Genomic DNA, 22,136 nt, shown 5'->3' on the forward strand with positions numbered 1-22,136 from the left:
ATTATTTGGTTTTCATAAGGTGACTTACACACTATATTGAGATGAGAATGCAACCAAACACACCCACACGCTTTGTGCTACAGTGACTGATCTTCACCGTCTGAGTTTGATCCAACGGTCATATTGCGCCGATAGATGGACATGCCCAATGCAGAGGGTGCCTAAACACCACCAAAGTCCCTCTGCTTCTTGAGGCGCACGACGTTGGTGATGCAGGGGGTGAAACGACTAAAAGGCAATGCAATCTACGGGAAGGCGGAGGGAGCCAGCCGAGGAGCGGGAAATCTTTTGGTTTTCACCATGGTAAAACACCAGTCGACGACTTCTCACATCAGGGAGCAGTTGGTTTTACAGGCGGAGTCATCGTGACTAATTGCTGCCGCGCCTGCTCCCGTCAATCAAAAAATTAAAAATCATGTTGCGCCTGCTCCCGTCAATCAAAAAATTAAAAATCCTGCCGCACTCAAACACCAGAGCAACGCGCGGTGGATGTTTAAATTTATCTGCCGGCAAGTAGATAAAAAAGGGGTGAAAAAACAAATGTGTCGGCGGCCTAGCTAATCGGTCGAACTAGCCCAACTAGCTAGCCACCATGCTTCACTGATGTACTCGGCGGGAAAAGCGGTCTTTTGTGATTTGAAGACTCGTTTATTTACTTGCTTCGACGAAAACGCGCGGTAGGGCGTCCCACATCAGGAAGAATATATACGTGCACCACCCGGGAGGACCCCAAAACCGCGCGGTAGGGTGTTCCATGTCTCGGCACGGAGGAAAAATGTGTGTGTAAAAATTTACTGTATCAGACGTAGTACCTATTGTTCGACCTCGGGACCCAGCCAGTCGGTCAAAAACACCCCACTAGCCACACAGCTTCATCATGCTAACATGGCATGGAGGATAGGTGTGGTTAGCTCTGTCTCGACCAGCCACAACGCCTCTTGTTCTAGGCGATTTTTCTATTTTCCAAGCTTTTTTTTAATTGTAATAACACCACGGCAAGCTAGCGCCGCTCTTCGTGTGTGCCCGTGCAAAGGTTAGACGATGGACAGAAGAGAGAGATCGCAGACCAGGGACCCACCAGTAAGTGAGTCAACGGTCATGCACGTGTAGACGAGGCACTCCCTCTACTCTACTCAACGTAATACTGTATAAAATCAAGTTATGGGACAAAGCCAACAGCCGTTGTTGTTTCAGGCTATCGACTTACACTTTGTAGTCCAGGTTGCCAGTTTGAATCTCGTCTTTCAGATTTGTTAGTTTTAGGTCCAAATTTGATTAATGACAAGTGGGACACCCGTGTGTTGTTCCGATATTTCAGTGTAGGATGGGTTTTTTGAACAAACACTTTGCGCGGTTAGACAAGTAATGGCACAAGTTGCACGTATTTTACAAGTTTATGAACAAAAATGATAGCGGCATAGAATATCACATCCACCCCACAGCTTAGATGCTATGGTGATATGAGTTTTTACACTGTTGGAAGTGAGATCCAATGGCTTGGGAGTAGTCTTTGTAATTATGCGCAATTTCCAAACTCTCCAAAGGTTTTTTTGCAAATAAAACATTCAGGCCTCATGTGTGCCGTTGCATCTTGGATCCAACGGCTCCCCGTTGCTCATATTAGGTGCTCCCCGTAGCTTAATTACCCGCTACGGTGATATGAGCATCTAGATCGTATGATCAGTGATCAGATGGCACATGCATAGTACTTGTACTTTCTGCACAATTCCCAAACTCTCTCAGTCGTATATTGCAAAAACATTCAAACCTCCTACTGTGGGCCGTTAGATCTCCGTGAACTCGTATCACCATAGAATCTATGGTGCGGGAGCACCTCATATTCTCCCATGCGAGAAAACATAAGGTGCTCTCGCAGCTTGGATGCTACGATGATACGAGCTTCAAGGTCGTTTGATCTGAGATCCAATGGCATCTGAGCAGTCTTTGTGCTTGTAAGCAGTGGCTGAATTCTTTGGGGGCTTTTCTGCAAAAAAACCACTCAAACCACCGAGGAGGCGTTGGGTCACAAATCCAACGGCTCCGAAGAGCTTGTATCACCAAAGCATTTAAGGTGTGGTAGCACATGATATTCTTACATACAGGAGAATATGATGTCCTCCTTCATCTTAGATGCTACGGTGATACGAGCTTCCAGGTTGTTGGATATGGGATCCAAGGGCATCTGAGTAGTTTTTGTACAAATTGTGTGCAATTCTCAAACCCATCAAGGTTTCCTATAAAAATATTAAGACATCATGTGAGCTGCTATATCTCAGATCTACAAGCTCCAAGCGACTTGTATCGGCATATAGCATAGAAGGTATGGGGGCACATGATATTCTCCCGGGGAGGAGGGTGGGGGTGCACAACCAATCGGTGGTTGGGAGGGTGGGGACAAATATAATCTAAACAACCCTAAACAGAGCTTCACAATTTTATCTAAGGTTGAGGGGGTGACCCCCGACAATCATAGCTCCGCCTAATTAAACACAACATTTGCATGTACTGTAGTACTAGACTTAATATTCATGTTTCAGTTTCATGTTCGTTTTAAATATTGAATTGAGGACCATGCATGTCTTACATTTTACTCCCTTCGTTCCTAAATATTAGTCTTTTTAGAGATTTCAAGTGGACTGGCACATACGGATGTATATAGACATATTTTAGAGTGTAGATTCACTCATTTTGCTCCGTATGTAGTCGCTTGTTGAAATCTCTAAAAGACTAATATTTAGGAACAGAAGGAGTATTTTTGAATCCGTGCCATACATGCATGGTTTGGAAAAATAGATGCACTATACTTATTGGATTGTTGTTGTGTTCGTGTGTGGGTGTGTGTGTGTGGTCATGTGCTTGATACATACAAAGTTTTCTCACCATCATATTGTTCATCTTTTAAATTTGAATTTGCATTGAAAACCTTAGCAGGGATACCATGAAATGTGAAATCCACGTTGAGATCACTATATCACAAACTCACTCTAATTCAACAACTCGTCATAAATCAATTACCACATTGAGATTAGTATTTGCAAGGAAAATACGGGCATTGTAATACACATAGATTCGTTTGGCAACTTAACAGGTCCCTTTCGTATTCTCGAATGGTAGGACCCAACGGCGTACCAGCCAGACCTTGGCTCATGTTGATCCTAAAAAACGGGCTCGTGTCCTTCTGGTGGCGTGCGTGGTATGCACATTAGGCAACCCCAACCAGTCGAGCCTTCGCGTTTCGAGTCGAAATATCTGGCGGCCAAAATTCCAGCCCTAGGAAATTCCCCTCATGTCCCCGGTCCATAATGACTGCCGATGAACAACGGAGGGATGCTTTAGTAACTAGACACAGTTGTGTTCAAAAAAGTAACTAGACAACGTTACCTACCGTGCCGAGCATGGTTCAATTCCCTCGGCCGCCGCTCGCCAAGGTCACCCGTCAACTGCATTGCCTAGTACTACTACTACTACACTAGGATGAGCACATAATTGAGCCCGTTTTTTTTTCGTTTGTTCGTGCCTAGTACTTGAGTTAATATATCAGGCAATGCACTGGTATGGAGGGATTATCCTTTTGCTCTGCATATATAACTTGTCTGAAGTCTAACTAAGAAAAATGTTTGACCAAATCCTTTCTTAAGAAATACAACAGGACAGATGTATGGCTTGAAAATTTATTGCATGATGCAGGTTATGATATTGTTTCAAATCCTGGATCTTTAATTTCAGAAAATCCAAAAATGACCATAAATTCTTAAAACTGAGCATGGTCACGTGATATGGCACAAATATTACTTCGTAATTTTTTTCTTCAATTTGAGACAAGCTGCTTATGACAAGTTGCACAAATGAAGAGCCAAGGTATTTTGGAATAAAGATCTGTCACGTTAAGGCAAATGCTTCCACTATTGAAACCATGGGCGTTTAGGTGCCTCCACGAGTCCCGCTTCTCATCAGCAGGTGTCGTCCGAGCAAGCGTGTGAGTCGACGAGAAGCGTGTGAGCAGACCGTTGCGCCAGCTGACAGGGAGGCATGCGAGCAGACCGTGGTGCAGGCTCACCGGGAGGCAAGCCCTTTGACCAGGCTCCGCCGCCCATCTTTGTCCCAACTGCTCCCACTTTTAATGGCGCCAGCGTCGCAGTTTAAAATCAACCCCGCACTACCCGGTATCGCTACAATCTTCTCTCTTCCTCTCTGATTCTCCTGTCGTCTACCTCCAACCAGCCTGACCTAAACGTATGCCATGCCGCATCATGATGGTCTGCCCTTGGTCTTCCAGTTTCTTGAGGAAGACACCCAGCCGGAGTCTCGAGAACATAAGGCGCTTTGAGACAAGCTTGAACTGGCCTTGCAGGAAGACGCCGCGCATGTCCCCGCTCCCGTTCCGCCTCCCGTCGTCCCGACTACGCCAGCGCCCATCCCTTTGGCATTGATGGGCTGGGAGCCGCACATTGTCGCCGAGCTTGATGCCACGGGGTTCCACGAGGTCCCTGCCGACTTTCACGCGCCTGTGCACCTGCCAGTGCATGCGCCTGCGCGTGCACTGACGCGCACACCCGTGCCAGTGCCCGTGCACCTGCCAGCGCATGTGCATGCGTGTGCACTGACGTGCGTGCCCGTGCCGGTGCCCGTGCACACGAATGTCTCCGCCGTGCCGTTGACAGCGCATGTCCCCGCGGGTGCCAATGCCCCCCTCAGCGGCATGGATGGCCGTCGTCGACCGCTTCCTTGCACCAACACCAACCTCCTCCTCCCGCCAGTTGACTCGCTCCTGGAGACCGAAGTCCAGAACATTGTGGCCTTCCTTAGCTAGGGCCAACGTCCACAAGTACGCCAACAACGACGCAAGACGCCCCCGCCACCACGTAATCTAAATTTGCCATGAAAAACGTTCGGATTGCCATGCATAAAATCCGAACGTTTATCATTTCCGTTTATTTTAGATTGATCGTCATATAAATTAAAGTTAGAGTCAGACTAAACGAAATTTATGATTTGATCGATTGAATGTTCTACTAGAGCCGTATGAAATTAAATATAAAACATCATCAAGCCACATGTATTCCTTGTCATCCAACAACCTAGACTACTTTAATGTCGAGCACTCAACACGTTTAGCATACAGTTAATTTCATGCCAAAAATAGTGCTAATCACATAATAACACGCAAATAATATCCAACTTAATATTCACATGCAATTAATATACTTCCAAATTAACATGCATTGCACATACACACTGACTAGTGCTGCTAGCACGTGAAACTGGTGCCGTAACTTATGAATGCGTCCAGATATGGTCAACTACAACATCGCCCGCGAGTTCTTCATGTTTGCCCGTGCATCTAAACGCAGGAGAGGAGAGAGAGAGCACACATGAAACCCACCAATAAGTGAAGGCAAATAGTACTAAAAATAATATTAAATGTTATCAATTAAATAGGCTGTGATAATATAAAAATATTATGTGAACAAAGGGAGGTACAACAAACATTGATGTTCTACATATGTTGCCTATTGACGTGCAGCTTGAAGGCCCTGGTCGCATGTTCGATCCTCGTCCTTTATTTTTTCATCTGTACTAGTTGACCCGTTGCGCCAAATGACGCATAGACCTACTGAAGACATGTTGTCAATGAAAATAGTTTCATGCTGAAAGAACCTTCAACTAAATCATGCTATTTTTTAAACATGTTTATTACGTTGTTAGATAATAGTCTAAGAAAAGGGAAACTTTGCATAATATGCATATGTTCAGTTTGAAAATATGGGCACTATGATGAGAGAGTAAAGTTGGCATAGTTGTATTTTTTTAGCAGGTTTGGAAACATGGTTATCATGATGAGAAACCTGGCCATGCATATTTTTCCTGCAAAAAAAAGAGGAAAAAGATAAGAAACCTAAGAAAAAAACATGCCTTTATTGTGCATATTCGGAGATATAATGATCAGGAGGTATTATGATAGCCCATATATTATTTAGCCCAACCCACGTAGAGCGATGCCTGTAGCCCGTGAGGAGCTGAATATGAAGCGACAGGGGGCAGAGCCAACGAAGACTGTCTATCCCCTTCCTTTCTTTCTCAGTTCGTCAGTTGGGTAACAAAATGGCGTCAGTTGGGTAACAAAATGGCGTAGAGACCCACTGAATCCATCTTCAGTATGAAAAGAAATTCCATGTTTTAGTTGTTTTAGTAGCAGGCAAGCATATATGATAACAAATTTAACCCCCTTTAATAAAAAAATAGATACTTGTCATCTACAATGAGATGTACCTACACATTTTAATTTGATAGTAGACTCCCATTTCAAGACCATGTCATGTTGAAAAAATGTGTATTTTTCAGTAATCTCCCATTGCGCCAAATTGCAGACCCACACCATACATGCTTTGAAAATATTCCATCTATCAGTATTGAGCAAGCACATATGGTTACTATTCTAACCACTATATAAACAAAATGAACAGGGGCTTGTATAAGGGTAACCAAAGTTCAAAAGAAAAAAGTGTTGTATGTGTTGTTTTTCTGATGATTTGGGTCTTGGAACACCTGAATAGGCAAGCACAGTATTGCAAGTAAGAAAATGTGAAACATTGCTAAAAACTTGCCTCATATACATGATAGTTTTAGGTCATACAAGCAATGGGGAAAAGAAAAAGCAGTCTATATGTGATGAAGCAAGCCTAAGTCAAATAGGTAGTGCCCATACAACCAAATTCATTACAATGGATGGATTTCAGTCCTAAAACTGGAAAGTAAATATGCATAACAGAAGTGAATCGTAGAACGTGGTTTATACACAGCATGATAGTCTTCCTGTGAGTACAGCTTCTACCACACATCTCTTGTAAACAAAAGGAAAGATAACCATACCATACTCAAGTTGACCAGTGCAGAGAGTCGCTATAAAATAGAAACTTCAAAGACCATATCAGGTAATATGTTGATACGATTTAGAAAACAATGTCCGGAAAACAAAAATATTTCTCAGTGTATACTAGGATATCATGCATGCAGCAATCATGTACATAGGTGTTCTCATCAATGAACTAACATCAAGCAGAAAAACTAAAAGGCGCCATTCTAGGAAAGTCTGTATATTCTACATGCATCGACCACCTCAAAACTGGAAGGGAGAGCAATATTATTAATCAACAAAAAACAAAAATATTTTTTTCAGAATCCATGAGAACGAATGGAGTGGAAACAGAAAATATTTATAAATCTTTGAAGGATACGAAAGAACTGCAATATTATAGGCTAACGGAATTGAACTTTTCCAGAGATCTTTGCTAGAAGGAAAAAACAGGTTTAACCTTGGAAGAGGATTATTTTTGTTTATGGTGCAATGTAGCTTGCTAGCATTATGCAATGCAATAAAGGAGAAACTACTCTATTAACGACAAATTATAGCAAACAACAAACAGCCAACAATGAGAAAATGCATACCACATAGCAACAGCCAACAATAAGCACATGCATCACCCGCTGCTGCGAAAACAGACTCATCTCTTTGGAGAGAAGCATGGTGGACAAAATCAAAATCCACCAGAACCAAAAAGAAATCAAGCACGCATTACACATAAAACATACCCAGTTCATGCATTAGAAAAATAAGCGAGGGCACCACATTTTCTAAAACTATAGTTTAAAGTTAGAAATCTGAACATATACACATATCCTAGGTGCGAAGAGTATCTTAACCACGGCTCTGGTTTTAGCTGAAACTTGCTTTTTTAGATATAGCAGTACATAAAAACACAATGAACATCTGAATAAGAAATTATTCTTCTGAAATTAATATGGCATGGGTCTACTATGGACAATGATGGAACATTTATGGTGACACAGTTTTCAGAAATCTTTTTCATTGTCATAGTGGATCTTAGGGAAAATGGACTTTTTAATCAACTTCATAGTGGATCTTAGGGGAAAAATTCCTATGCCACTACAACACCGACAAGTGCGGCCATGTTTTCATCAAAACAATATTACCAATTCTTTTGGTTGCAATGAAACACCGAAAACCTGGCTCGAGTACATTTGAACAATAACATTGTCGGCTATCTACATACCTGTAAAATTACATACTCATATATCAAGCTTTCAAAGTATAAGTATTTTTCAGGTCTGGACAGATTCAACCGACTGAAAGAATATTATCCTTTTTAGTTAAAATTAAATAGCTTAATCTTCTATTAGATTTACATGGGCCTTAGGGTATAGAACAGACTTACAGTTGGATAGTAATTCGTGAAAACAGAGTAACCAGTGATAATCAAATCCATTACTGCATCAAGGTACTTTTTTCACATGATCATGCCATAAAGGCATTCCATATTTGCAGAAGAAAGGTAGGAAACTCCTACAAAGCAGCAAGCAAAACACCCAGATTCAGAGCAGCTGGGAACGAATAAATTCAGAAATAGATAATTAGTAAACATTGAAATTGCACGTGTTCTATTGCTACCTGCCTTCTCTTGTTAAGTAACTCATTGAAATACAGATAGTAGCTCACTGATTAGTAGGTGGTGGTGTTCTAGATGCTCATCCCTTCTCACCTTGGGCTCTCTGAATAAGTGATTATGTATTACCAAATCCAATGATGGCTAGCTCCATGAAGATCACACCTGTACCACTGCAAGCAAGCAAGCCAGCTGTTAGATCTATTTGTCCATATAAGATAGGAGTAGGAATAGATGCATATCCTGCTATATGTCATTCAAAATTTCATTTTTCAAATATGCTAGCCTGCTAATTGCATTGGGACAAATCTGTAGAAGCCATTCAGGGCACCTCCAATGCAAGAGTGCTTGTTCGGTGCTTAGGCAATAAAAAATAATAATAATGGAAGTAGCATCGATCTAGCAGTCTGCAACAAATGATGCATGTCAAAACGCAAAACAGATTAACCAAATGAACTACTTACGCTCTGGCAAGGTCAAAAGCTATCTGTATACCCTGTCTTGGGATATATGGGCCAGCAACAGCATACCAACACATGCATTTTCATTTTGCCCTTCAATTCAAGTGCTTACAGAACACATGCATTTTTTCAACTTACAACAGTCCAAATTTTTTCGGAGAGGATTTAAATCGATTTCTTTTGCGAGCGATGCGTACATATAGTTTGGGGAAATAAGTGAACGCAGAACAACAACTCCTTGATGAATCAGTAATCAAATGTAACAAAATGATGAAGTGAGAAAGATGGTTCAGCCTGTGTCTGAATCATTCAGCCTCTCATTATTTTGAGAAAATAGGCTCAAGACAAGACATCATCTATCAGCCTGCTTAAGTGAGTTTCGTAGTGGAGTGTTCCTTGCAGTTCAGGAGCACACCACGGATTCTTGATCATTCAAATAAAGAGCTTTTTCTCACTTACTCTATTATAATGTGATTGCTAGATCACGTACTAAGTGTGTTGAAAAGAGAAGTTATTTTGCAGTCAAAATAAAAAACATGAGTAATCCAAACCAAACCAAGAGCTAAGGTGGTGACGAACACTCAGCTCGACCTTGTCGAGCTTGCCCTTATTCAGAACCTTGAAAAGGGTGAATCCAGCGGGCGTCTCGAGCGACATCAACATCTCCAACCAAGCAGCAACTCAACTCACCTAGATCGAAGCACACCACACAATGAAATCAAAATGTAATGAAATGATGAGGTGAGAAAGTTCATCCTGTGTCTGAATCATTCAGCCTCTCATTATTTTGAGAAAATAGGCTCAAGACAAGGTATCATCTATCAACCTGCTTAAGTGAGTTTCGTAGTGGAGTGTTCCTTGCAGTTCAGGAGAACACCACGGATTCTTGGTCATTCAAATAAAGAGCTTTTTCTCACTTACTCTATTATAATGTGATTGCTAGATCACGTACTAAGTGTGTTGAAAAGAGAAGTTATTTGCAGTCAAAATAAAAAAACACGAGTAATCCAAACCATGTACAAGTATCATTTTCCTCAGGACCTTATGTATATTCCTTTATCGCCCTCCAAATTTCTCTTTCACTTCTACAAGTGCACGCACATATATTGATTAAGTGCAAATAGAGCTGGCAATAGCAAACATATCCAAACCCAAAATGCAAAGAATCAGATTCAGTATAGAGAGAAGGATACCTTTGGGGCTACGACGTCACAAATACGAGGCTGCAGCCACTGTAAACCAAGGAGAAAGCAAATTGCTGGCCTAGGAAAAGAAGGGCATGGACAGGAAAATATATAACTTCTACTTACTACAATGGAAGAAGGAAACGGTTGCCAATACATAACTAAACAAAAAAGGACGTTTGGGGGAACAATATATAAAACACTAATAACAGATTCCAAAAGAAGTTGCATTATCAAAAACCCTAATAATCAACAAAATCAAAGTAATCTTCCTTGCCTCTATAGCACATGCCTCAACCTTATAAGGCATAACACGAAACCATGTCTTCGAAATTGAAACATAATCAAACCGCTCTTAAATATCTGAAACACACATCGTATTCCTCCCCAAGACTGCTATTATCCAACTATGATGGTCTAATCAGATTCACATGCCACGACCATGTCTTCGAAATTGAAACATAATCAAACCGCTCTTAAATATCTGAAACACACATCGTATTCCTCCCCAAGACTGCTATTATCCAACTATGATGGTCTAATCAGATTCACATGCCACGACCACACACAACAATCACATAGTATGTTACTTGGCCCTAGTTACTTAAAGCAGTTTTAACAAAATACATGTTACCTCCTCTGATCCATATTAATTGTCATTGATTTAGTACACTACTAAATCAGCGACAACTAATATGGATTAGAGGAAGTACTTTCTTTTGACTACCTTATGTGGAGCAAAGGCCACACAATCCTTTATTTCAATCAAAGGAAATATATACAAACAGAGAATAAACAGTCCCAAGAGAAAAGAAAGAAATAAAGAAAGAAAGAAAGAAAGAGAAAAAAGAACCCTGAAGTTCTTACCATTTGAGTTGCTTAACTACTTGTGGAACTAAAGGTGCGAAGGCCAGAGGTAGGAACCACTATCTCAGGCGTTGGCAACTTTGCCTCTTGTTTATCGAATTAGTATGTACTCCTATACCATCACGAGGAAGAGGTGGAATGGCGGTAACCTGTTTAACAAATGATTAATGTAATCACATTTGTATCCTAAACTGCAGTTAAAGTATTAACAAGTATCATGCATACACAGATTGATTTTCTTTCATAGGAGAACTGATTTGAAGTTCATGAGCCAAAACCAAAATAACAATGGCACCCCGCCTTGTAGTACAGCCAGCCTGCCTTCGCCGCCCATAAATCAAATCTACCAAAACATACAGACAAATTTATAGTTTAGAGAGGGATGATCTTGCACACACCTCAACCAAAATGACATGTGCAAACACCAGACAGGTTGATATGGTCGTTGAGGAGAAATATTCTAATGGAGAAAGCCACAGAAAAATCTGAAAGAAACAAAGTCAACCACCAACTTAGCAGTTTGTAAAATTGGGAATAGAGCAATAGGAGGAAAGTAGAGAAACCATACACATTATAGCAAGGATGTACTTCTGACAGCCGTGCATAGAGCAACACATCCTCAACACCGTTCTCTTTGCCGCTGCAAAACAGGAGCCAGTGGTGAGGCGCCGGCCGGCCGGCATCACCTTCACCTTTCCCACTCCTCCTCAAATCTGTTAGCAATGCCTGACCTCCGCCCACCCTCGTATCCCCTCTCCTCTGCAACGGCTCACTCTCTCCTCGATCTCAACCAATACATCAGCCTGAAGCTTAACACCTAATAATAAGATTTCAGAATAATCAATAATTTTTACAAAGGAACCTGTAGCTGCAGCAAGGGGTTTATGAGTAAATTAACATGTAGTTAAATGAGCTGAAGCACACAAAAATAATAGTTTGAGGTGAGTACATCTACCTAGTTGCTAATAGATCATTAAATTCTCAGATATGTCAGTACAATACTCTCAGATATGTCAATACAATAATCTTAATCCCTGTCAACAACATATCAGATGGATTTACATCCTCGAACCTGCACCAATCCAGAAGTTAAATGAAAATCTATATTGGCCTATAACACATGAATATTCCAACGTTAGTCCTATCTGAAGCCATCTTCAGTTGAACAGAGAACCACAAAGGCAAAATGTGTGAGAGAGAAAATGAGTGCGGGAGAGAGAGATGGTTGGGGGCTCACATACACTCCTGCAGCCGTGAAGACACCTGAAGGACGGCGCTAGGGTCTGCCGCGGCCCAGACACGAAAGACGGCGTCGAGCCGAGCCGACTACCTGGCTGGCATCTGCTCCTCTCTGGTTGAGCCCCTCCTCCCGGGATTCTCGAGACGAGGTCTCTCCTCACGTGGCTTCCTCGCTGCCTGAAAAGATGAGAATCTCGGGCAACAAGGACGGAGGATGAACTAGGGAGACAGTGGAAAAGGTTGGGGCGGAAGGAAACTGGCCACCTGCACGGACAGAGTCGGTGGACGGAGCAGCATAGTAGTCGGGCGAGACGAAGACGGGCGCGTCGGCCGACAGGCGGCGGGAGAGCGGCACGAACTCCTCCGCGGAGGGGTTCAGCACGTCACTCTTGTACTCCCTGACCTCGTCCTCCCTGGCCTTGGCCGCCACCGCCCCGCCCGCGGCCGCCGCATCGGCCCTCTCCGCGCCCGCCCCGGCCGCCGCCCGCACGGCGTTGGCGCGGATCGGGCCCTCGGTCGCCACGGAGGTCGGATGGAGCAGGGGCAGCGACCACGGGATCGTAGGAAAGGGACCTAGGGTTTGTGGCGGCTGAGGGAGAGAGATCGAGGAGAGAGGGAGGGTTGTAGAGTGCGGGCGATTGGATTGGGCCGAGGGGTTTCGACGGCAGGGTTACCCACGCCCCCGCAAATGGCGCGACGTGCACGCGGCGTGCGGGGAGAGGGCGCACTCGCACCTCGAAACGGCTTACCCAGCCAATAGGCACAGAACAAGAGCCCACCGGTCATTGGCCATGCAAATTTACCACGCGGTCAAAACCAGCAGCGAGAGCGGCGAGCATCTAACGGTCGAAACAAAGTCAAAGACCAGTTTGACCACGATCGAATGGCCAACGAAGCAGGAAATCGAGGGAGCTCACTAGGAGCGAGTTGGCTAGCCTCTGTATTGTTTTAAATATGGGTCCAAATTTGTTTCATGACATGTGGGCCCCTTGGTGTGTAGTTTGTAGCACTTTAATTTGTGGGTCCAAATTTGTTTCATTCCAAGTGGACTATCGGTGTATAGTTTTGTAGCTTATTTATAATAATTAAAGAGAACAACAGAGTTTTTTGCAATAATACCATGGTGCAACGTTGAAGGTGAGAAAGGACGTGCGAGAGAGCGATGACCGAGCCAGAGGGAAATCAACTAGGGGAGTTGCGGGGGTTGTAACGGTGTTTCGAGTAGTTGTGGGCCGAATGCTACGAAAATATAATCTAAACCGACCAGAATAAATGCCTACACAAATTAATCCAAGGTTATAGTGCCCCTCGCAATGTAAATAGCTCCGGCTTTGCAAGGGATGGAGAGGTAGCTTCAATGTGTGGAAGATACGGCGTGAGAAAGTGAGGTCAATCGAGAGACATATAGATAGAGACACAAAGTGAGTGTGGTCCGACATTCATGAAACAAATATATATGCTCTGGAGAGATATTGTCTGATTGAGCTTTTGATAAGGGTGAGGGCTGTAAGATAGAGCTTGAGAGATGATCCAGCCACAGACATGTAGATATATTTTGTGCGTGGGAGGAAGCAAGGTCGATCGATCACATAGGGTCATCGTGCGATCGAAAGAGTGAGATGGGTTGGAGAGAGTGGCCTGGATAGACAATGTGCGTGAGAGAGTATACAATGTGAATAAGTCAAATTGGGCTCAAACATGGTGATATATCATTTTTGTCCGAGAAAGAGTGAGGTCAATCGAGACATACAAAGAGAGAGAGAGAGAGAGAGAGTGGCCCGCCATGAGGTCGAAAGAGTGGGGGCAGCTTCGATGGACTGACCTAGATAAACAATCTGTGTGAGAGAGTATAGAGTGTGTCGATCGAGGCCCGAACAGGGAGATATATCATTTGTGTGTGAAAGAAAACGAGGTTAAACGAGACTCAGATAAAGAGAGCGAGATTGAGCGAGTGTGGCCCGCCATGCGGAAGAAAGAGTGAGACAGTCTCGAGGGAGTGACCTAGATAGACAACGTGCGTGCGTGTGCACGAGAGGTTGGGGGCTAGATAGGCAATGCATGTATTTAGCATGAGAGGGTGAGAGGGAGAGGGAGAGAGAGAGCTCGGCATGGGGTGCAATGGCAGGTGTGTGAGGTAAATACATTTCATAACAGAGTGGAAAAATGGGGTTGTGTAGTTGAGAGAGTTAGAGATCGAAATATGGAGAGAAAGAATGGATGTGTGTTGGAAACTGATAGCTTCCTAAGGTGGTTAGGAGAGGAAGATTGACCGATACATGAAGTATGTAGCGTGTGTGCGTGGGGGGGCTAAAAACAACATTTGAATGTAGATAGTATAAGACTTAATATCGATGTTTCAATTCGGTGTACATTGTAAGATTTGAACTGAGGGCCATGCATATGGGTAATTATTTCGAATTCGTGCCATACTAGATTTCGAAAAGTTGACATTGACTCGATTTGTTGTGCTATTTTGTAGGTCATATGTTTGAATCCATCCAAAAGTTTTCTAACTACCATGGTGTTCATCATATACATATGAATTTGTATTAAAAAAGTAGCATGGATACAGTGAAATGCAAAATCCACATTAGAATTGGAGATCGCTATGTGACACACACTCTAATTCAAATAACTAATTATGTGACACACACTCTAATCCACGTTAGCGTGGATACCGTTTCGATTTTTTCAAATAACTCCTCATTAATTAATTTATAGTATCTCGTTTCGAATGACTAATTATTGCAAGGAAAACACAGGCATGATAATACATACAGATTCGTTTGCAAATGAAAGAAGATTCGTTTGCATTCTCAAATGTAGGCGCACCAGGGCCGTGTCGTGGTGGTAGCACCCACCCACCCCCCAAAAAAGGACGACGACAAAATAAGTTCGCGCTTCTTGTTTCGGATTGAAATATCTAGCGGCCCCAATTCTAGCCCTGCAAAATCTCTCTTCTCCACCGTCCCCTTCTGCGCCCAGATTGCTCAAATCCCTAATTTGCCGCCAACCCAAGCAAAGTTCGAATCGCCCCTCGTCTCGTCTCTTTCCCCACCTCTGTGCAGATGATGGTCGCGCTTCACCACCGCACCGGAACTACCTCATCTACGCCCTCGTCCACCGCACCGGGTGGTCCACCGACAACGTCGGCCGCGGCAACCGATGTGCCTCACAAACACTGACTTCCACCGCATCAGGTGCGCTTCACCGACGCCGTCTCCTAGCTCACCGGGGCTACTTCACCGAGCACATCGTCGCGCCTCCGCCCCCCGAGGCCGCTGGGGCTTCACCAACGGTCTCGTCCACCGCATCATACCGCTCCGCTGCCACTCAAGATCTGCATCCATGCGCGGTCAGCCAACGCCAGCGTCTCACCCTCAACGGCTCTGAAGTGACCCGCACTCTAGCTAGGCGAGCATGCCCAAACGCCGGCCCGAACTAGGTATCCACACATCACTCCCTTGTGCACTGTTCCGACGATGGATATCCTTTCACCGCTCTCTTAGCTTACACGCCTATCCAAATTTGACTTTAACTCTTATTTCTTCTTGATATATCATCTGAAACAAGCAAATCCATTTTTTAGCGAAGCATGACGGCGCTACGGGATCTGGTACACATCCTGCACGCCCGTATAACCTTGTAAGTATCTGTCCTCCGGTACAACAGCAAGGTCGATTCCTCTTATTTGATCAGCCATTCGCTGTGTCAAAAATGCAGAGGGGGATGCAAGGAGCACAAGGTGTTGGAAATATGCCCTAGAGGCAATAATAAAAGTGTTATTATTATATTTCTTTGTTCATGATAATAGTCTTTTATTCATGCTATAACTGTATTATCCGGAAATCGTAATACACGTGTGAATACATAGACCACAATATCGTTATGTTCTTACTTCACAGATGATTCGAGTAGATGTTGAGAATATTTTCTTGATGAAACACAAGTCTGAATTATTGAATGGTTCAAGTAATTTCAGAGTGAAGTAGAAGATCATTGTGACAAGAGGATAAAATGTCTATGATATGATCATAGAGATGAATATCTGAGTTACGAGTTTTGGCACGCAATTAAGACATTGTGGAAATTGTTTTACAATTAATACCGCCTGGAACACCATAGTGTGATGGTGTGTCCGAACATCATAGTTGCGCCCTATTGGATATGGTGAGTACCATGATGTCTCTTATCGAATTACCACTATCGTTCATGGGTTAGGCATTAGAGACACCCGCACTCACTTTAATAGGGTACCACGTAATTCCGTTGAGATGACACCGGTTTAGAGAAACCTATGTTGTCATTTCTTAAAGGTTTGGGGCTGCGACGCTTATGTGAAAAAGTTTCAGGTTGATAAGCTCGAACCCAAAGCAGATAAAATGCATCTTCATAGGACACCCAAAACAGTTGGGTATACCTCCTAATTCAGATCCGAAAGCAATATGGATTGTTTCTTGAATCGGGTCCTTTCTCGAGGAAAGGTTTCTCTCGAAAAGTTGAGTGGGAGGATGGTGGAGACTTGATGTGGTTATTGAACCATCACTTCAACTAGTGTGTAGCAGGGCACAGGAAGTTGTTCCTGTGGCACCTACACCAATTGAAGTAGAAGCTTATGATAGTGATCATGAAACTTCAGATCAAGTCACTACCGAACCTCGTAGGACGACAAGGACGCGTACTGCTTCGGAGTGGTACGGTGACCCTGTCTTGAAGGTCATGTTGCTAGACAACAATGAACCTACGAGCTATGGAGAAGCGATGGTGGGCCCAAATTCCAACAAATGTTTAGAAGCCATGAAATCCGATATAGGATCCATGTATCAGAACAAAGCATGGACTTTGGTGGACTTGCCCGATGATCGGCAAGCCATTGAGATAAATGGATCTTTAAGAAGAAGACGGATGTGGATGGTAATGTCACCATCTATGAAGCTCGACTTGTGATGAAGAGTTTTTCACAAGTGCAAGGAGTTGACTACGATGAGATTTTCTCATCCGTAGCGATGCTTAAGTCCATCGGATTCATGTTAGCGTTAGCTGCATTTATGAAATCTAGCAGGTGGATGTCAAAACGAGTTTCCTTACCAGTCTTCGTATGGAAAGGTTGTATGTGATACAATTAGAAAGTTTTTGTCGATCCTAAGGATGCTAAAAAAGGTATGCTGGCTCCAGCAATCCTTCTATGGACTGGAGTAAGCATCTCGGAGTTGGAATGTACGCTTTGATGAGATGATCAAAGATTTTGGATTTATACAAAGTTTATGAGAAACTTGTATTTCCAAAGAAGTGAGTGGGAGCACTATAGAATTTCTGATGAGTATATGTTGTTGACATATTGATGATCAGAAATGATGTAGAATTTCTTGAAAGCATATAGGGTTATTTGAAAGGTGTTTTTCAATAGAAAACCTGGATTAAGCTACTTGAACATTGAGCATCAAGATCTATAAGGATAGATCAAAATGCTTAATAATACTTTCAAATGAGCACATACCTTGACATGATCTTGAAGGTGTTCAAGATGGATCAGTCAAAGAAGGAGTTCTTGCCTGAGTAGTAAGGTACGAAGTTAAGACTTAAAGCTCGACCACGGCAGAAAAGAGAGAAAAGACGAAGGTCGTCCCCTATGCTTTAGACGTAGGCTCTACAGTATGCTATGCTAAGTACCGCACCTGATGTGTGCCTTGCCACATGTATGTCAAGAGAGTACAAAGGTGATCAAGGAGTGGATCATCAGATAGCGGTCAAAGTTATCCTTAGAGGAATAAGGATATGTTTCTCGATTATGGGGGTGATAAAGAGTTCGGCGTAAAGGGTTACGTTGATGCAAGCTTTAACACCTATCCGTACGACTCTGAGTAGCAAACCGGATACGTATAGTGGAGCAACCATTTGGAATAGCTCCAAGTGGAGCGTGGAAGCAACATTTACGATATGACCTAGAAATTTGCAAAGTACATACGGATCTGAATGTTACAGATCCGTTGACTAAAACCTCTCTCACAAGCAGAACATGATCAAACCCCAGAACTCATTGAGTCTTAATCACATGATGATGTGAACTAGTTTAATGACACTAGTAAACTCTTTGGATGTTGGTCACATGGTGATGTGACCTGTCAGTGTTAATCACATGGCGATGTGAACTAGATTATTGACTCTAGTGCAAGTGGGAGACTGTTGGAAATATGCCCTAGAGGCAATAATAAAAGTGTTATTATTATATTTCTTTGTTCATGATAATAGTCTTTTATTCATGCTATAACTGTATTATCCGGAAATCGTAATACACGTGTGAATACATAGACCACAATATGTCCCTAGTGAGCCTCTAGTAGACTAGCTCGTTGTGATCAACAGATAGTCATGGTTTCCTGGCTATGGACATTGGATGTCGTTGATAACGGGATCACATCATTAGGAGAATGATGTGATGGACAAGACCCAATCCTAAGCCTAGCACAAAGATTTGTGTAGTTCGTATGCTAAAGCTTTTCTAATGTCAAGTATCATTTCCTTAGACCATGAGAATGTGCAACTCCCGGATATCGTAGGAATGCTTTGGGTGTACCAAACGTCACAGCGTAACTGGGTGGCTATAAAGGTGCACTACAGGTATCTCCGAAAGTGTCTGTTGGGTTGGCACGAATCGAGACTAGGATTTGTCACCCCGTGTAAACGGAGAGGTATCTCTGGGCCCACTCGGTAGGACATCATCATAATGTGCACAATGTGACCAAGGGGTTGATCACGGGATGATGTGTTACGGAACGAGTAAAGAGACTTGCCGGTAACGAGATTGAACAAGGTATCGGGATACCGACGATCGAATCTCGGGCAAGTACAATACCACTAGACAAAGGGAATTGTATACGGGATTGATTAAGTCCTTGACATCGTGGTTCATCCGATGAGATCATCGTGGAACATGTGGGAGCCAACATGGGTATCCAGATCCCGCTGTTGGTTATTGACCGGAGAACATCTCGGTCATGTCTGCATGTCTCCCGAACCCGTAGGGTCTACACACTTAAGGTTCGATGACGCTAGGGTTATAAAGGAAGCTTGTATGTGGTTACCGAATGTTGTTTGGAGTCCCGGATGAGATCCCGGACGTCACGAGGAGTTCCGGAATGGTCCGGAGGTAAAGAATTATATATGGGAAGTCCTGTTTTGGTCACCAGAAAGGTTTCGGGGTTTATCGGTAATGTACCGGGACCACCGGAGGGGTCCGGGGGTCCACCGGGGGGGGCCATGGGCCCCAAGGCATACATGGGCCAAGTGTGAGAAGGCACCAGCCCCTAGGCGGGCTGGGGCGCTTCCCACTAAGGCCCATGCGCCTAGAAGGGGAGAGGGGGCAAACCCTAAGGGCACATGGGCCCTAAGGCCCATACTCCCTGCGCCTCCCTCTCCTCCCCCCTTGTGGCCGCCACCCATAGATGGGTTTGGGGCTGCCGCCCCTCTAGGGGTGGGAACCCTAGAGGGGGCGCACCCTCCTCCCCTTCCCCTATATATATGAGGCCTAGGGGGCTGCCCAATATAGACGATTTGATCTCTGCCTGATGGTGCAGCCCTCCCTCTCTTTCTCCTCATATCCCGTGGTGCTTGGCGAAGCCCTGCAGGATAGCCACGCTCCTCCATCATCACCACGCCGTTGTGCTGCTGCTGGTTGGAGTCTTCCTCAACCTCTCCCTCTCTCCTTGCTGGATCAAGGCGTGGGAGACGTCACCGGGCTGTACGTGTGTTGAACGCGGAGGTGCCGTCCGTTCGGCACTAGGATCTCCGGTGATTTGGATCACGACGAGTACGACTCCTTCAACCCCGTTCTCTTGAACGCTTCCGCTTAGAGATCTACAAGGGTATGTAGATGCACTCTCCTTCCCCTCGTTGCTGGTTTCTCCATAGATAGATCTTGGTGACACGTAGGAAAATTTTGAATTTCTGCTACGTTCCCCAACACAAGGCATGCACATCCAAGCAAGTGGTAACATGGACTTGTACATGGAACATCCCAAGCGCAAGCAGAGCTGCAGTGAGCCTGTACAACGAGCTAGCGTAAGTCCTTACATTTCAATTAATTCGTACTAGCATTTGTGTATGATTTGTGTGCAGTGGCGGATCCATGAATTCAAGTTACCAGGGGCGAACATTTAACTTAAAAAATACGAAGGCACTTGCACTCCGGAAATCAACATAATTTGAGAAATGTGAAGCTACATGCACTTTGAAAACTAGCTAATGATCCAAAGAAGTTCAGATTATAAACACTAAATGATGCAAGCACCAAAAAACACAAAATGCAACATGGTGTACAAGGACTCACTACAAAAAATACACTTCCGTGATAATACGTGTTTGTCACAGTAGGTCGTGTTTTTTGTCATGCATGTACATCCATGACAAATTTATGACAGAATCAAGATAGTCATACCTGTGCTGTCGTAGAAGTGTTCCATGATATTACCAAAATTATCATCACGGAAGTGTCCACTTCCATGACGATAAATCGCACGTCACAGAAGTGCTTTCGTCAAGGGTGACCGACATGTGGCATCCACCGTAACGGAACGCCGTTAAGCTATCAGGTCAGGTTTTGGATCCGATAACCCGTTAATAGCCCCGACCAATGGGAAATTTCCACGTGTAAAATTCTTATTGGCCGGACGAAACATGTGTCAGCTCGTCAGTGGGTCAGATAGGCGCCTATGATACGTCGACACGTGGCACGGCCCAACAGAGGCCCATTCCTGTGAAAAGGCCGGCCCATTTGACTTGGTCAAAAGGTGGCGGGCCGGCCCATGGAAAGCCTGTTAACGGTTTATTCGCATATAGCCCATTTACAGCCCGCTAACCCAAGGCCCGTTACGCCCTATCCGAATTAGGCCCAGTAGCATCATCTGGGCCATCCAATATGATTCCAGCCCGTTTTCACTTCTGGCCCATGTATGGCCCATGACGTCTTTCAGCCCATATGAGGCCCTATGTAACTCTTGGCCTATTAACGGCCCATGGTGAAACTGGACCGTAATGAACAGTGTATCACTTTACACCCATTAACGGCCCGTGGTGAAACTGGCCCGTAATGAACAGTGTATCACTTTATACCCATTAATGGGCCGTTATTCTGTTGGGCCGTTTCCAGCCCATGTTATCTTTCGGCCTTCTCAGAGCCCATTTATTCTTGGGCTCATTTCCAGCATTCGTTTACTTACGACCCGTTACTGTCATTTTCTGCTTGTGGGTCAAATTCAACCCGTGGTTACAATCGGCCCGTTTGTGGTCCGTTAATACGTTGGGCCGTTTTCATAGCGTCATCAAATACGGCCTATTAACGATGGCCCATTACGGTCGGCCCATGAACGGATGATTCCAATTCTAGCCCGTTTACGGCCATAATGCGGCCTGTTATTGGCCCATGTTTGGCCAAACGATCATACGACCTGTATAAGGCCCATTGATGATACGGCCCGTAGAAGGCCCATTGTTTCTATGGCCCGTAGAAGGCCTACTGTTTCTACGGCCCGTAGAAGGCCCACTGTTTCTACGGCCCGTAGGAGGCCCAGTGTCACTACAGTAAATATTAGCCCATGGTTATTGTGGCCTAGTTTTAAAAAATAGTTTATTGTAGCCACTAGTTAACCACGGAAAAAGAACTGCAATGACTACAAGCAAACAAATAAACAAGACAACAACGAAATAAATAAGCAAGCAACTAACGCTAGGCTATCACGGCTATTACACATATTACATCCACTAGGCATCAAAGTTCGCCACGGGTGCAAATATAGGGAACAAAGCAGCATATCATATTCATTGGCCGTCAAAATTGGCCACCAGTGCAAATAAATGCGGCATCAAAACAAGAGCATAACTGAAACAACTTCAGAAGAGCTCAAGAAACGTTATCCTGGGTATCCACC

General features: G+C 44.0%; 1 long non-coding RNA gene across 12 annotated transcripts; it reads right to left on the bottom strand.

The window, feature by feature from the left end:
• Window positions 1-5,284: 5,284 nt before the first annotated feature.
• LOC119353835 lies at window positions 5,285-12,848 on the bottom strand. 12 transcript variants are annotated; one of them, XR_005170545.1, is made up of 6 exons: window positions 12,212-12,848; window positions 11,543-11,791; window positions 8,468-11,459; window positions 8,235-8,362; window positions 5,989-8,072; window positions 5,285-5,865 (listed from the first exon to the last, which is right to left on the bottom strand). It is a non-coding gene; the product is annotated as an uncharacterized LOC119353835 (long non-coding RNA). The 12 variants fall into 12 exon arrangements; XR_005170541.1 differs by adding an exon at window positions 11,930-12,046 and having other exon boundaries at window positions 5,285-8,072; XR_005170538.1 differs by having other exon boundaries at window positions 5,286-8,072; window positions 12,212-12,390; window positions 12,478-12,848.
• Window positions 12,849-22,136: the final 9,288 nt, after the last annotated feature.

The sequence above is a fragment of the Triticum dicoccoides genome, chromosome 2A (assembly GCF_002162155.2).
Source record: "Triticum dicoccoides isolate Atlit2015 ecotype Zavitan chromosome 2A, WEW_v2.0, whole genome shotgun sequence".
NCBI lineage: Eukaryota > Viridiplantae > Streptophyta > Magnoliopsida > Poales > Poaceae > Triticum > Triticum dicoccoides.